The sequence below is a fragment of the Chrysochloris asiatica genome, unplaced genomic scaffold (genome assembly GCF_000296735.1).
Source record: "Chrysochloris asiatica unplaced genomic scaffold, ChrAsi1.0 scaffold00260, whole genome shotgun sequence".
Taxonomy (NCBI): Eukaryota; Metazoa; Chordata; class Mammalia; order Afrosoricida; family Chrysochloridae; genus Chrysochloris; species Chrysochloris asiatica.
In genome coordinates, this window is record NW_006408778.1 from 1,895,908 (window position 1) to 1,912,489 (window position 16,582).

The 16,582-nt window shown below is 39.5% G+C and overlaps 3 pseudogenes; 2 read left to right on the plus strand and 1 right to left on the minus strand.

The window, feature by feature from the left end:
- Positions 1–1,097: 1,097 nt before the first annotated feature.
- On the plus strand, positions 1,098–6,255 carry LOC102822789 (annotated as a pseudogene).
- A 6,785-nt stretch (positions 6,256–13,040) lies between these two features.
- LOC102835154 lies at positions 13,041–14,191 on the plus strand (annotated as a pseudogene).
- Positions 14,192–15,118: 927 nt separating this feature from the next.
- On the minus strand, positions 15,119–16,055 carry LOC102823164 (annotated as a pseudogene).
- Positions 16,056–16,582: the final 527 nt, after the last annotated feature.

The following is a 16,582-nucleotide window of genomic DNA, read 5'->3' on the forward strand; positions in this document are numbered from 1 at the left end:
AGAAAGATGAGGCTTTCTACTCCCGTAAAGATTTACACCCTCGGAAACCCTATACAGGGTCGCTATGGGTCGGAACCGACTCGCCGGCACTTAACAACAACAACAACATACTAGCAAAGAGGAAGTAAAACTCTCCCTATTTGCAGATGATATGATCCTATAAGTGTTGTTGTTAAGTGCCATTGAGTCGGTTCCAACCCATAGCGACCCTGGATAGGGTTTCCAAGGAGCAGCTGGTGAGCTTGAACCGCCGACCTTGCAGTTCGAATGGCTTTGCAGTCTGGTGCATTAACCCACAGCTCCACACCAGTACTCTGATCCTATAAGTAGAAAACCCCAAAGACTCAGTAAAAAAAGCTACTAGACCTCATTGGGAGATTCAGCAAAGTGGCAGGATATAAGATCAACATATAAAAATTGGTTGGATTCCTCTTTGCCAAAAATAACAGCATTGAAAAGGACATTAGGAAAGCAATACCAATTACAATAGCCTCCCAAAGGATTAAATATCTAGGAATGAATGTAACCAGAGAAACAAAGGACTTATACAAAGAAAACTACAAAACACTGCTGCAAGAAAACAAAAGAAACCTACAAAAATGGTAGACTTAACATTGTGAAAATGTCAATACTGCCCAATGCATTTTACACATATAATGAAATACCAATCTAGATCCCAACAACATTCTTCAAAGAGATGTAAAAAACAATTACAAACTTTATAGGGAAAGGAAAGAGACCCAGGATAAACAAAGCACTGCTTAAGAAGAAGAATATGGTTGGAGGCCTGTCACTTCCTGACTTCAAAATTTACTTCACAGCTACATTAATCAACACAGCTTGGTACTTGTAAAATGAAAGACAGAAATCAATGGAACAAAATCGAGAATCCAGAAATTAACCCATCCACATACAGCCAACTGATTTTTGACAAAGTATCTAAATATATCACATGGGGAAGTGATAATCTTTTTAACAGATGATGCTGGCAGAACTGGAAAGCAATAAGCAAAAGATTGAACCAAGAACTTCACCTCATACCTTATTCTAAAACCAACGCCACATGGATTAAAGACATAAATGTGACTCCCTGAATTATGAAGGCCCTCAATGAAAAAATAGAGACAAATGTGAGTGCATTAATTCCGGGACTACACAGACTCCAAAACATTTTGAAAACTGCACAAACAAAAATAGCCAAATAGTTGATTTGGACATACTAAAAATTAAAAACTTATGTGCATCAAAAGACTTCATCAAAAGAATAAAAAGGGAACCCACAGAATGTGAAAAAAATATTTTGCAATGACACATCAGATAAGGGACTTATTTCTAAAATATATAGGAAACTACAATCCTCTACAAGAAAAAGACAAATAACCCAATTAAAAAATGGGCACAGGACATGAACAGACACTAACCAAAGAGGAGGTCAAGCAGCCAACAAACATACGAAGAAGTTTTCACTATCACTAGCCATTGGAGCATTGTAAATCAAAACAACAATGAGATATCATCTCACACCAGCAATTACAGCAAAGATTAAAACAGTTGTTGTTGTTAAGTGCTGTCAAGTTGGTTCTGACCCATAGTGACCCTGTACAGGGTTTCTGAGTGTGTAAATCTTTATGGGAGTAGAAAGCCTTGTCTTTCTCCTGATTAAAACAGTAGAGGACAATAAATTCTGGTGGGGATGTGGAGAGACTGGGACACTCCTGCATTGCTGGTGGGACTGAAAAATGGTCCAACTTCTCTGGAATGTAATATGACTCTTCCTCTGAAGGTTGGAAATAGAAATACCTTATGATCCAGCAATTCCTCTACTTGGTATTTACCCACAAGAAAAACAAGCCATAACACGAGTAGATATATGCACATCAGTGTTCATAGCAGCACTATTTACAATAGCAAAAAGATGGAGACAGCCAAAGTGTCCATCAACTGAAGAAATGATAAACAAACTGTGGCACATACACACAATGGAATATTATGATACCTTAAAGAATAACAAGGAAGCTGCAAGCCACTGCATAACATGGATGAACCCTGAGGACATTATGTTGAGTGAAATTAGTCAGTCACAAAAGGAGAAATACTGCATAGGACAACTACTGTAAAAGACTGAAAGGGGGGGCGGGGATATTTTGCTGATCCTGAGTTATGGAGGTGGAGTGATGGGAGGGAGGGGAAGGTGGAGCACAGGTCAGGAAATAGTCACAGGATAGTTTGGATAATGGGGAGAGGGGTAATATACAAGGATGAGGAGAAAAATGGAATAACAAGCAGATGGGAGAACAATTAGGTCGGTTTGCATGGGCTAAGTGGAACAGAGGTAAATAATGATGTATGCACAATTTTGGAGAATAGGACTCTTGGATACAGGGACTGAAACATGGTTGGAATGAGGAAATAATGTTAAGATGCTTGGCTGTCTTTTGAATCTTGGTTTCACTTGCATACCATTATAAAATGGACACTTGAAGGGGAGAGAAAGGAATAGCCAGAAATATCGTCACAGAAAGATTGTAAGTCTGCCTTCTGCCTTGGAATACCTATAATGGGTCTATAATGTGCACAGTGAAGGAGACTTCCTATGGAGCCTCTGCATTATATGAGTATAGGTGGAATCCTGAACAACATCCAGAATCTTTAGAGGTTGGAAATTTCCACTTGAAAGGACAAACAGACCAGCCTGGAGTGGCTAGAACAGAAGATACTTCTTGAAAGAAAGACCGACAAGAAAAACACAAAACAATATAGGCAGACCAACTTATTACTACAAGAACAAGCAAGTTGCTCGCCCAGGAGACATCAAGGCAAGTTGTTGGGTCCCCTCCAAGCAAACCCCCTTCCAAGACTAAGACTCAATGGGAATACATGCTCTGATTGGTGACCACACTCATCACCGATAAGGGGAAATGAGGGAAAAACAGCAATAAAGCTGTGAGCTAAGCCCTACAACAGTCAATAGACTCCTGTGAACCCGAGTGGAGACCTGCTTGGCCAGCATTGTGTCAAGACCTGGGGACTCTTGGGACCAGAGTCAGTGACATAGCCACAGAGGACTAGAGTGGAGAGTGAAGTGGCCAGCTGATAAGAAGAGAGGGCATATGCACAAGAACACCCACACTTGCAGATAATACCCACTTGACCTGGCTTCAATGACTGGATGATCAGAAGTCAACTAGAAGAGGAAAGAAGAGGGAAAAAAGAATAATCTGATACAATCTGATGAACTTGACCTACACCTATGGATGCAGTAGCTCAAAAGATGGAACAGATCTTTGCAGCAAGGATCACACCCACCCCCTCCATACACAGAGTAGACAGGGATGGGCAACTTGGACATTGGCTACCCAAAGTGGGGGAGCTACAAAGGCAAGAAGTGACTGGTTTACAAGCTTTCAAGAGGGAACCTACATCCAGAGTGTGTGGAGCAAGGTAGAATCTCCACTGAGTAGTATCCAATCTGTCTAAGGCGGGGGGAGGGGCTGATGAAAGGAAATTTGGATAGGTCTCTTGTGATACAATAGTATATAATTGTTATCAGGACTGCTTTTGAGGGTTGGAAATTTAAAGGTAGACGTTTTGTAGCAAGGAGAGGAGTGATTAACCTTGCAGTCTATGAGCAGAGTTCTCTGGGACGATCAAGGGAGAAGAACAGAGAGCGGGACCCTACCCAGAGAAGCAGTGATGCCAGAAAATGGAGGCAGAGACGATGACATGGAGAGATGGAGCAGCTGGGGACTTTAGACCCAAAGAGGGAGAAGGGCTGAGTGCTGATGACCGGGGGAGGCAGACTTGTAGGGTATACCCTTTTGTTCATTGATGATGCATGAAGGGGATGGTATCCATGGCAATGAAACGATATAAGATAGGATGAATGTAAAACTAATGTTCTTCCATGTAAACTATCACATAATTCACAATAAAATATTTAAAAAAAAGAAAAAAAAATCCAAACCAATCAGAAAGCAAACAAGCTTTCCTGAGTAAGGAGGACGCACCTCAGAGTAAACATCCTTTAATTGAATGGCTGCTCCTAGCAGAACTCACCAGAGTCAATTACATTTTATTCTACCTCATTATGGGGATAACTACATCTCAGCTGCCAAACCACTGAGAAACCAGGCTCAGTAAATTTAGCATAAAACCTTAAATATCTCAGCAAACTTTCTTCATCCTAGTGGAAATGGCTACAGCTATTCTGTGGGACAGAACAGTGTATATGTATCACGTAACAGATCCTACTGTTCATTTTTAGTTTCTATTAAACTGTAACAGAGGGAAAATATTGTTATTATTTGTTTTTCTTATCTGTTTGATTGCTTGTTTTTTGATGGATCCTTAAAGTCAAGTGTAACATTCTTTTTTGTGTGTTTCATGCTCTTCTTTTGCAAAAGAAAATTGATCTCAGGGGATAATTTCAGTGCAAGATTTAAAGATAATCCCAAAATGACAGTATCAGAGGGTCTTCTGCTATCAATTGGTTAGTAAGTCTACACTTCTAAAAAGAATTTTAGTTTTGTTCCATTTTTTTTTTCCTTCTATTTTGCCAGGCCTATTGATTGCGGCCATTATAACAATGGACAATAAGGGTAACCTGGCACCAGAGTTCTTTTCTCTGGGTGATTACAAATTTTTAAGACCCCAAACATTACTTATCTCACTAGAATGTATAACATGAGCTTTGCATTGCCAATTGCCTGAGTTGTGCATAAGACTGTCTGTTGCCATGTCCTTTATGACTATATATGGGAGCTTGTACCTATCTGTTCATACACATATATAGATATGTCTGTCTGTCCACTCATCTGAACTTACGTGCATGCATATATATGTACATATGTGTCCATGAATAAGCATTGGACTGCTAACTTCAAGATTCAAATCTCAGAAGCATAAACTCTCTGTGGTTCTGAACTGACTCAATGTCACTGAGTTTTATGGGGATATTTGCTGTTGTTTCTGTTGCTACTGAGTGTCATCAAGTCAGTTTGGACTTGAAGAGAACCTGTATAGGGTTTATGAGGCTGTAAATCTTTACAGAAACTGAAAGCCTCATCATTCTCCTGCAGATTCAAAGTGTTGAATCTGCAGTTAACAGTCCAACATGCTACCCAGTAAGCTACCAGGGCACCAATGTAATATATATATAGTGCTGTAGGTCAATGCACTGGACTGCAAGGTTGATTTAAATTGAATGATCAGTGGTTCAAATTCAACAGCCACTCTTTGTAAACCCTATACAGGGTTATTATGAGTCACAACGGACTCAATGGCACTTAATAATAACAACAAAGTGTGTGTTTATAGATGTAAATTGTGCTGTGAGTCCTTAGTTCAAACTCACCAGCCACTTTGCAGTCCAGTGTTGATACTACAGTGCCACACCAGGAGTCCTATAGTGCCACACCATAAATTGTGTCTTACTGAATATTATGGTAGCTATGTGTCTACCACAATCAACATATCAAGAAATAATTATTCACAAATATCATCATTGCCAATAAATCCTCACCAGACACTCATATGTGCTCTGAATCTTTGACCCTCTGAAGTCATCCATCCATAGATATCATCATATGAGTTGTTGCTGTTAAGTGACATAGGAATAGGGCATGTAAAATCCTCACCTCCTGTGGATTAAAATCAACCCAGCAGTAACTAACTACTGACAAGACACAATTTAATCCACATTGAGCGGTGTTTCCTTTGTTGATATTTTAAATGGTCCTTATATGAAGAATAAAATATATTGAGTGTGTCAACAGATGTAAGTGAGAGAAATAATGGATATTTGTGATGATTTTCCTGATCAGGGTATCTCCTGTTTCTAGGTGTCCAGTGTGGCACTGGAGGATTAGCACTTGACTGAAAACCACAAATTAAACAGTTCAAACCCACTAGTTGCTCCTTGGAAACCCTATACAAGATCACTATGAGCCAGAACGAACTTAATGGCACTTAACGACAACAAAATATGAGGTGCAGCTTATAGAGTCTCATGGAAATGTGAAGTAGCCTGGAAGTTCTCTGAGACTTTCTTGTGCAGTCACTGGATAAACTACATCTATTGCATAAATTCACCCTCATAGTGATATTAAGAATGATACAGATTCTGGAAAGAGCTGATTTGCTATCTCTGGGGATAAAGGCAAGAGCATGCTGTATCTGTATGTGGACAGCCTGAAAATTGAGGACACAGCCTTGTATTACTATGTGAGTGACAAAGTGGCAGGAAAGTCCATATGAACCCAAACACAAACCTCATGGGATGCTCAGGACGTCTTGAGCACAAGATTCAGACCCAAGATTGGGTGCATATGTAGATTAAGGTTTAGTTTCCTGTTGTGGTCTGTAGATAGGTTTCCCATCTCAGTTTCCCCAGAAAATCTTTCTGTTTTTATGATTCTGTGCCTACCCCTGATGTCTGTGAATTAGAAAGTTGTATTTTAACAGAAGGAAATATTCTCACATGCAGAAAATGTATCCTGTCTATTACAGAGGGGAAATGATTTTGCCAGGGGGACAAAGAATTAGAATTCTGATGAAGCTTAAGGGAATCAGAGAAGTATTTTCCAACCATAATTAGGGTAGAAGGAGTTACTGAATGGCACAAGTGCTTAAGTGATCAACTGTCATATGAAAGTTTGGTGGTTCAAACCTATAAAATGATGCTTTTGGATAGACTCTTAATGAGCAGATTCTGAAAGGTCTCAATGTACAGACCTCAGTAGAATTTCCCAATGAGTATACACTATGGAATTCCATGTTAGTAATAAAGTAATGGAGTCCTGATGTGGCACTTTGGGCTAATGTGTTGGATTGCAAAGTTGGTTTGAACCACAAGATCGGTGGTTCAAGCTCACCAGCTGCTCCTTTGAAACCCTATACAAGTTTCTATGGGTCAGATGACTCGATAGCACTTAACAACATAACCCATGGTATGGTACTATGGGTTAATGTGCTGGAATACAAAGTCATTTTGAACCACAAGGTTGGTAGCTCAAGCTTACCAGCTGCTACTTGGAAACTCTATACAGGGTTGCTATGGGTTGGAACTGACTCATTGGCACTTAACAACAACAATAACAACAATATATAAAAGCCAAATGAGTTTTAAGTAACACTACTCCTCACACATATGTGTGCATATCAGGGTCAGCAATGGTTTGGAGTTTGTTTTTTTCCTTATCTATTTTCTTTCTCTCTACTTCACTTAGTTCCCCTAATTCATGGTTGTTATATATAGTTTATATTTGCTAATGAAGACACTTTCAGAATCACAATAACTGTTAAAGAGCATTTTTCAACTTGGGAGTTCCAATAATCAAAAACATTTTAAAAATACAAGAATAGAAAGTTTATGATTATATCTGTGTGAACTTTATTGGAGTAACCATGTATAAGATAAAAATTGCAGAGAGGCCCAGGGAGAATTGTTGATCTATCAGCTCACCATGAAAGTTTCACTCTGAGGGTAAGAAAGAGTGATGGCAGCGTGGGTAAGGTTTTCCTGAGTGCATATGCAGTTTAATAATTTTCCAGGAAGGTTATTAGGTGTACTTGTTCTAAAATGTTCAATTATAGAAATTCTACATTTCTCTAAAATGGTCTCTTTTTCTATGAAGTACCCTCTTCATCTTTGGATAGAAGTAGCACACAAGACTCAGGACTTCTGAACAAACCAGTTACTGAATTTCACATTACATTGCTTGTTCATTGGTTCAGTGTACTCTCTATGATTGGAAAACTGGGAGACACAGTCTCAGGGTTGACATTATTTAAATATGCATATATACACCACATCCATACTTGATTCTATTGGGAGATACATAGGTGTTTGGGCTATGTTTGTTTCTGGATTATGCTGACAGGGTTATTTCCACATTAAGTGACAGTCTTATGTGTAATAACATCTAATGCTGTTTCTCACCAGTGTCAGATACAGCCATTAAGTTATTTTCTTTTCTCTTCTATCATCTAAAACATCCAACAAATAACTGTCCATGGAAGATCCATTAGTATTTGGAATATGCTTAATTCTGGATTATATGAAAAGGGATATTTCCACAATTAGTGATTACTTGTAATAATATTAAATTTTGTTTCTGAAAAAAGTCCCTCTTCTCTTATCTTAAAACATTTATTGTATTTCCTGAAGACTGTCTCATTCTATTCTACTAAGTTCTTAACCTCTTCTTTCCCAAATCATAGCAGGAAACCAGTCATTAAACTAATTTATTTTTCTTTTTGAGGTGAACATTGGATTATATCATCTAAAACATCAACAAATAATAAACTGTCTTTAAAAAATATTAATTGAAGAGATAGCATCTCCATTTGACTTTCCAAGAGGTTCTGGACACAATATATGCCAATGGATAATACCATAATTAAGATAGGTAGTACACAGAGAACAATTCATCATGTGGGTTCCCTGGGCAATGTCATGATGTATACAGTTATAATCACAGTTCATATTTTTGAAATTATGCTTAGTTTCTATGAATACATGTGAAAACAATTTCATATTTTTACAATTATTTTTTCTTAGGATTCATTTTTCTTACTTTTATTTTTTGGGAGTAATACTGTGGAAATAGGGTAAATACTGGACTGCAAACTACAAGGTCAGCTATTCATGCCTACCAGGTACTCTATGGGAGAAAGATGAAGATTTCTGGTCCTACAGCAATTACAACTTTGAAAACACTATAAAGGGTCGGTATGAGTCAGAACTGACTTGACAGCATTTAACAACAATCACCTTTATTTTTTATCAAGCTGTTTAATCAAAACAGGCAAACAAACTTCTAATTAAATTTAGAGAATTCCATCATTGCGCAGGCTTAACCACACCAGTCATCAGCAAAAAGTCTTAGGTACCCAAGAGAAATGAGGGGAGTAGGGAAAAGCCTGACATGGCCTTGGCAGCATCTAGGTGTCTTCATTTTTTATTTTCACTTTTGTGGCCATCAAAGACCAGAGCTGTCGGGGACCGGCCTCGACACGAGTGTTCAATTCACGAGGAGGGGATATCTGGTGGTGATAGGGATAGCAAAAGAATACACAGAATGACACAAAGAGGGAGACAAAGAGACACCCCGAAACCAGGGTGGATGCATCACTGGTGGGCAGACGTGGGACTACAGGCATCGTGGCCTCTGCAGGCAGCAACTCACTGCCCTGCAAACGGGACTGCATGCCCTCCAACCTGTAATGCACACTTGCACCGCCTGCCTGTAATGCATGGCCTGCAAGCCATAATGCACACTTGCACCCCTGGGCCGGCCTGCATCTCCGTTTTATTTAGGGGAGGAGCTTCACACCAAGCTGGGAGGGACTAAGACAAGGTACAGCTAGCATACATAATTCTCCAGACATTCAGGCAACTTTACATCGTACTTCGCTGGTTCAAATCCCAGGCCCACAACTTGGTTTCTCAGGCTTAATGAACATATCTATAGCCCCTTAGTTCAGTTGGGAGAAGGTGAGAGGGAAGGTCAAAAGGCTTGGGAGGAGTCCTGCTGTGTTGGCTTCCTGAGCCAGGTTTGCAGGAAGATGCGAGATGCCCAGGTGAATGTGCTGCACCTGGAAAAGGATTAGGGAGGATGTCCTTTTGTCTCTAGAACAAAGACGGGAAGTAGCAAAGCTATTTTTAGTTGATCCTTTGGAGAAAAGCTTAACCTTTGAAACCTTTACATCTCGGCTTAAGGAAAATATTACATTTATCTGTGGATATCAGGGCTTCATGTCTGCATTTATTAAAAATCATCACTAGATACTAAGATGAAAAACAATTTGCCATAACTGCTAGGTGGCTAGAATCTGTTCTTCAGAGCCTGTGGCCTGCATTGTCTGCAACACTCGGGCCCAGTGGGCCTCGAACTTCTGGCCAGCTTTACGCAGTCTGCAACACAGAGCCTTCTACTTACTTCATTGGTCGTCATGGTGATGGGTAACCTTGATTCAATGTTGAGTCATAGCAATCCTATATGAGAAAGTAGAATTGCCTCATATTCCTTTGTGTTTTGTTTTGTTTGTAATCTTTGTGGGGTGTCCTGGTATGGTGCAGTAGAATAAGCATTGGACTGCTAACTGAAAGGTAGGATGCTTGAACCCCTCAGCTACTTCTCAGAAACCCTATATAGGGTTGTTATGAGTCATAGCCAACTCAACATCAAGGTTCTGTGATGTTACCAGGTATCTATGATCCCCATAGATGCAGCGAAGTTTAAACTGATCTAGGAATTTCTTCTTGTCCTTATGGAAGGCTGTTTCTAGAGATATAAGAAATTGATGCATGGTATGTGCACAAGTATGTGTAAATTATGAAGTTACTGAGTTCTGCGTGTTTACAGATTTCCATTGTGAGGAGTCCTGGTGTGGCAGTGGACTGCAAGGTCCATTTGAACTGCAAAGTTGACTGTTCAGGCTCACCAGCCACTCCTTGGAAAACCTATACAGGGTCACTATGGGTCAAAACAGACTTAATGGCACTTAACAAGAACAACAACAATTGTGAGGTGCAGGTGATAGAGTCCAGCTTGAGAAAACATTGGAGTTTTCTGAGATTTTCCTGCACAGCCTCTACTTTTCCTTCAGTAGTTATGACATGTACTGAATCCTCCATAGAATTCATGCCAGGCATAGGATTTGGTGAAAGTACTACATACTATGCAAACTCAGTGAAGGACAAGGTCAGCAACTCAAGAGATACTCTAGCTATAACAGCATCTTGCTAATGAGTTTCCAGATGAAGACAGACTAGGAAGAAGGAGTGATGAACTACTTCCAAATATATAGTCACTGAAAACCTTATGAATAGCAGAGAAACACTGTCATATATAGTGCCGGAAAATGATCATCTCATGTATGAAGGCACTCAAAATGCGACTCGGGGAGAGCTGCCTCCTCAAAGTAGAGTTGACCATGATGATATGAATGAAGTAAAGCTAGTGGCAGTAAAGTCTGTGGGACCTTCATTTGCTGATAGGGCACAACTCAAAATGAAGGAAAACAGCTGTAAACATCCATTAATAATCAGAACATGGAATGTATGAAGTATGAATCTAGGAATATTAGAAATTGTCAAAAATGAAATGGAACACATAAATATCAATATCTTAGATATCAGTGAGCTGAAATGGACTGGTATTGGCCATTAAGAATCTGACAACCACAGGGTTTACTATGCCGGGATTGACAATTTGAAGAGGAATGGTGTTGCATTCATTGTCAAAAAATATATATCTAAATCAGTCATGAGGTACAACACTGTCTGTGATAGAATAATATTCATGCACCTACAGGTAAAACCAGTTAATACCAGTATTATTCAAATTTACGCACCAGCCAATAAAGCCAGTGAAGATGAAATAGAAGAATTCTACCAACTTCTTCAATCTGAACTTGATCAAACATGCAATCAAGATGTATTGATCATTACTGGCGATTGGAATGGAAAGACTGGGAACAAAGAGGAAAGATCACTAGTTGGAAAATTTGGCCTTGGTGATAGAAATTATGCTGGAGATCACATGATAGAATTCTATAAAATCAATGATTTGTTCATTTCAAACACCATCTTTAGACAGCATAAGAGATTACTATATACATGGACCTCATCAGATGGAATACATAGAAATCAAATTGACTACATCTGTGGAAAAAGACAATGGAATAGCTCAATATCATCAGTCAAAACAAGGCCAGAGGCAGATTGTGGAACAGACCATCAATTGCTCATATGCAAATTCAGACTGAAGCTTTAAATTCAGAATTAAGCATTAAAATTCAGAATGAAAATTAAAATAAGTCCATGAGAGCCAAAATAAGACTTTGAATATACCCACATGAATTTAGAGATGATCTGAAGAACAGGCATGATACATTAAACACTAAAGACTGAAGACTAGAAGGGTTGTGGGGTGACATCAAGAACATTATACAGGAAGAAAGAAAAAAGTCATTAAGAAGAAAAGAAAGAAAGAAAAGGTCAAAATGGAAGTCATAAGAGACTTGAAACTTGCTCTCCAGTGTAGAGATGCTAAAGCAAATGGAAGAAATGAAGAGGTACAACAGATGAACAGAAAATTTCAAAGGTCAGCTCAAGAAGATAAAGTCAAATATTACAACAAAATTTGCAAATATCTGGAGTCAGAAAACCAAAAAGGAATAACACACTCAGCATTTCTCAAGTTGGGGGAACTGAAGAAAAAATTCGAGCCTCAACTTTTGTTATTGAAGGATTCTCTGGGCAAATTATTGAATGATGCAGAAAGCATCAAAAGAAGATGGAAGGCAACTTGGACATTGATGATCCAAAATGGGCGGCTACAAAGGCAAGAAGTGACTGGCTTACAAGCTTTCAAGAGGGAACCTAGATCCAGAGAGCGTGGAGCAAGATAGAATCTCCACTGAGTAGTATTCAATCTGTCTAGGCAGGACTGATTAAATGCAGATAGGTCTCTTGTGATGCAAGGGTGAATAATTGCTACCAGGACTGATTTTGGAGGTTGTAAATGTGAAAGTGGGCATTTTGTGGCAAGGAGGGGAGTGACTGACTTTGCAGGCAGGGAGTGGAGGTCCCCGGAACCATAGAGGGAGAAGAGCTGAGAGTGGAACCCTACTCAGAAAGGCAGCGATCCCAGAGACGGAGGCAGAGATAATGGCTTGGAGAGATGGAACAGCTGGGGACTCAGGACTCAGGGAGGAAGAGGGGCTGTGTGCTGATGACCAGGGGCACGGAAGAGAGAGGGGGGAAAAGTAGGCTTATAGGATGCACCCTTTCGTTGATTGGTGATATGTGGGGGGATTGTAACCATGGCAATGAAACAATATACGATAAGATTAATGCAAAACTAATGTTCTCCCATATAAACTGTCACATAATTCACAATAAAAGTTAAAAAAAAAAAAAAAGAAGAAGAAGAAGATGGAAGGAATACACTAGGAAAAGTAAATGATTGGCCCGTTTTCTGAGGTTTTCCGCAGTCTCTTCTTTCCTCTACACCAATTCCCACACCACCACCATGCTTTCAGTCCAAGTTCCACTCACCACCATTGACCACCAGCAATTTCAGCTTTCTCCCATAAAAGGGCTTAGCCCAGCAGACCAGCAGACAAGAACATGCCTCCGTCTCTCAGCAAGTACCCGCGTTCTGGTGAGCAAGGCCGGGAGGAAGATCTTCCAGGAGTCGGACACAAACGTTCCTGCCTCCACCGTAGAGGATGAACCATTGCTGAGAGAAAATCCTCTTCGCTTTGTCTTCTTTCCTATTGAATACCATGATATTTTTCAGATGTACAAGAAAGCTGAGGCTTCCTTTTGTACCGTGGAGGAGGTGGATCTTTCTAAGGACATTCAGCACTGAGAAGCCCGGAAGCCTGAGGACAGACACTTCATATCATACGTACTGGCATTCTTTGCAGCAAATGATGGCATAGTGAATGAAAACTTGGTGGAGCGATTTAGCCAAGAAGTTCATGTTACAGAAGCCTGCTGTTTCTATGGCTTCCAAATTTCCATTGAAAACATACATTCTGAAATGTATAGTCTCCTTATTGACACTTACATTAAAGTTTCTAAGAAAAGGGAATTTCTCTTTAATGCCATTGGAACGCTGCCTTGTGTTAAGAAGAAGGCAGATTGGGCCTTGCGCTGGATTGGGGACAAAGAAGCTACCCATGCGGAGCGTGTTGTAGCCTTTGCAGCAATGGAAGGAATTTTCTTTTCTAGTTCTTTTGCATCAATATCCTGGCTCAAAAAAGCGAGGACTAATGCCTGGTCTGACATTTCCCAATGAACTTATTAGCAGAGATGAGGGTTTGCACTGTGGCTATGCCTGTCTAATGTTCAAATATCTGCTACACAAACCTTCGGAGCAGAGAGTTAAATCAATAATTACTAATTCTGTTAGGATAGAATAGGAGTTCCTTACAGAGGCATTGCCTGTGAAGCTTATCAGAATTAATTGCACTTTAATTAAGCGGTACATTCAGACTAATGCTGGAATTGGGTTTTAATAAGATGTTCAAAGTAGAAAATCCATTTGACTTCATGGAGAATATTTCACTGGAAGGGAAGACTAACTTCTTTGAGAAGAGAGTAGGCAGATATCAGAAGATGGGAGTCATGTCAGGTCCTTCAGAGAATTCTTTTACCTTCGATGATGACTTCTAAATGAACTCTGAAGATGTGCTCTTATTTTGCTGATTTTTTTTTGTAACTATTTTTGTCTTCTCATCCCACCCCTCAACCAACCCCCCACCCCAAAATCAGCAACTTTAAAAATGTATCAAGTAGATTGACCCCAAAATAGGAGAAACCTTCATTAATGGCATCTTGGAAACTGCAGCTACCTCAAAACCAACCCTGCTTATTAACAATGCTGGTGGTGTCACCTACAATGAGAGGATTCAAAGACAAGGGCTACTTGAATTTTTATGAAAAACCTTGTTAGTGTTTGGTTTTTGCAAGAGGGTAGTTGTAGAGGACTTTTCTAGAGCTGTACCAGCAGCGATCTTGGCTTTACAGAGTATGCAGACCCTCAAGATACTTTGATCCAGCAGGATTAATCAGTCAGTTGGAAGATGTCAAACTCACTGCTTTCAAGTTTACAAATTAGTTTGAATATAAAACTGGCACTTTACATGCAAATACACATTGTACTATCAAGGTAAAAGCCTAATTTAGCCTCACTTTGTTAGTTTCTGCACCAAATACATAACAAGGTATTCTATCTATTGCTTAATGGGAGTCAATACAAAATTCACTAAGTCACTAAAAGAAGTTGAACTTGTGTGGACTAAGCATTTTATTTATTTTTTTTCAAGATATTAAATCTTTTTATTGAATACACATGATCATGGATGATACATAAATTTCAATCCCATCTATAATTTTATCTGGTACCATTAACTCAAATTAGATATATTACGTAGGATGTGCCAACAACCATTTTTATAACCAATTGTTTAACTGCTTGGTTGAGCATTTAATGGTGAGTTCCAGGTTCTTAACTAGCAACTGTCAGTTCAACTACACCATGGTTTCTGCAAATGGTTTCTCTACCCCATGCAGTCCTCCTCTAAGATTATATAAGTAAAGTTAATGGAATCTGGCATCACCCTGAAGGAATTCAAAACCTTGGTTTTGTGGTTTGGCAAAATATTGACCTCCATCACCCTAAGGCCCAGAACTTCTGCCTCCAAAATTTCCTCCCTTCATGGGTCCAAAATTTGAAGACTGATTATTGTAATTGCCAAAATCATTACAGCTTCCACCACCTCCAAAAATTGCTTCTGTCATTACCAAATCGATTATAACCATCCCCACTGCCTCCATATCCACCACCACCATGGCTGCCACCAAAGCCACCTCGTCCACTGAAGTTTCCTCCAAGACCAAAGTTGTCATTTCCACCAAAACCACCTCCACTGCCACCACCAAAGTTTCTAGAACCACTTTTACCTCTTTGACTGGAGGAGGCACTGACCATCTCTTGCTTTGACAGGGCTTCCTTACTTCACAATTGTGGCCATGCACAGTATGGTACTTCTGGATAACAATCTTATCTACAGAGTTATGGTCATCAAAGGTTACAAATGCAAAGCCCCTCTTCTTGCATTTGTCTGTCATGATTTCAATCACTTCAACCTTCCATACTGCTCAAAATAATCTCTTAGGTGATGCTCTTCAGTGTCTTCTTTAATGCCACCTACAAAAATCTTTTCACAGTTAAGTGGGCACCTGGTCTTTGAGAGTCTTCTCATGAAACGGCCCTCTTTAGTTCCACCACTCTTCCATTCACCTTGTGTGGCCTTGCATTCATGGCTGCATCCACCTCCTCCACAGTAGAGTAAGTGAAAAACCCAAAGCCTCTGGAGTGCTTGGTGTATGGATCTCTCATCACCACACAGTCCATGAGCATCCCCCATTGCTCAAAATGGCTCCTCAGGCTCTCATCTCTTGTTTCAAAGCTCAAATCTCTGATGAAGAGTTTCCGCAACTGTTCGGGCTCTTTAGGAGACTCTGACTTAGACATGATGGCAGTGAGGGGGGTTGGAGAAGACGATGCTTCCTCCTTGCTGTCCACAAGCAGAAAAGCTAAGCATCTTATTTTTAAACTTTGTTTTATTTAATGGATTAAAATATTTTTAGATCAACTTTATAACCAATCCTATGCATGCCTTGGTTTTAGCTAGTTGATACTGCATGGAAGAAATTAAATTGTGATTTTTACTTTATAATCCAACTGTACATGATGAGGTATTCAGTTTCCTGGAAAAAGATCAAAGAAGACTAGTTTGAAAATCAATCTGCAAAAAGATATTTTCCTTATTAGGTTATATGTCCAGGACTAAAATGCACTCTTAGTGTTTATTCTGATTTCATTTGTGTGTAAGTAGATACTATTGAGATTTATTCCGTTTTATTTACTATGCATCTTTTGAAATTAGAAGTGTGGTTTTTATGAGTTCTTTTGGGTTATACCTATATAACTTGGAAACATATCCCAGTATTATCTTGAAGTTAATAATTGATAGATATTGCTCAGTGCTATCAAGTCAA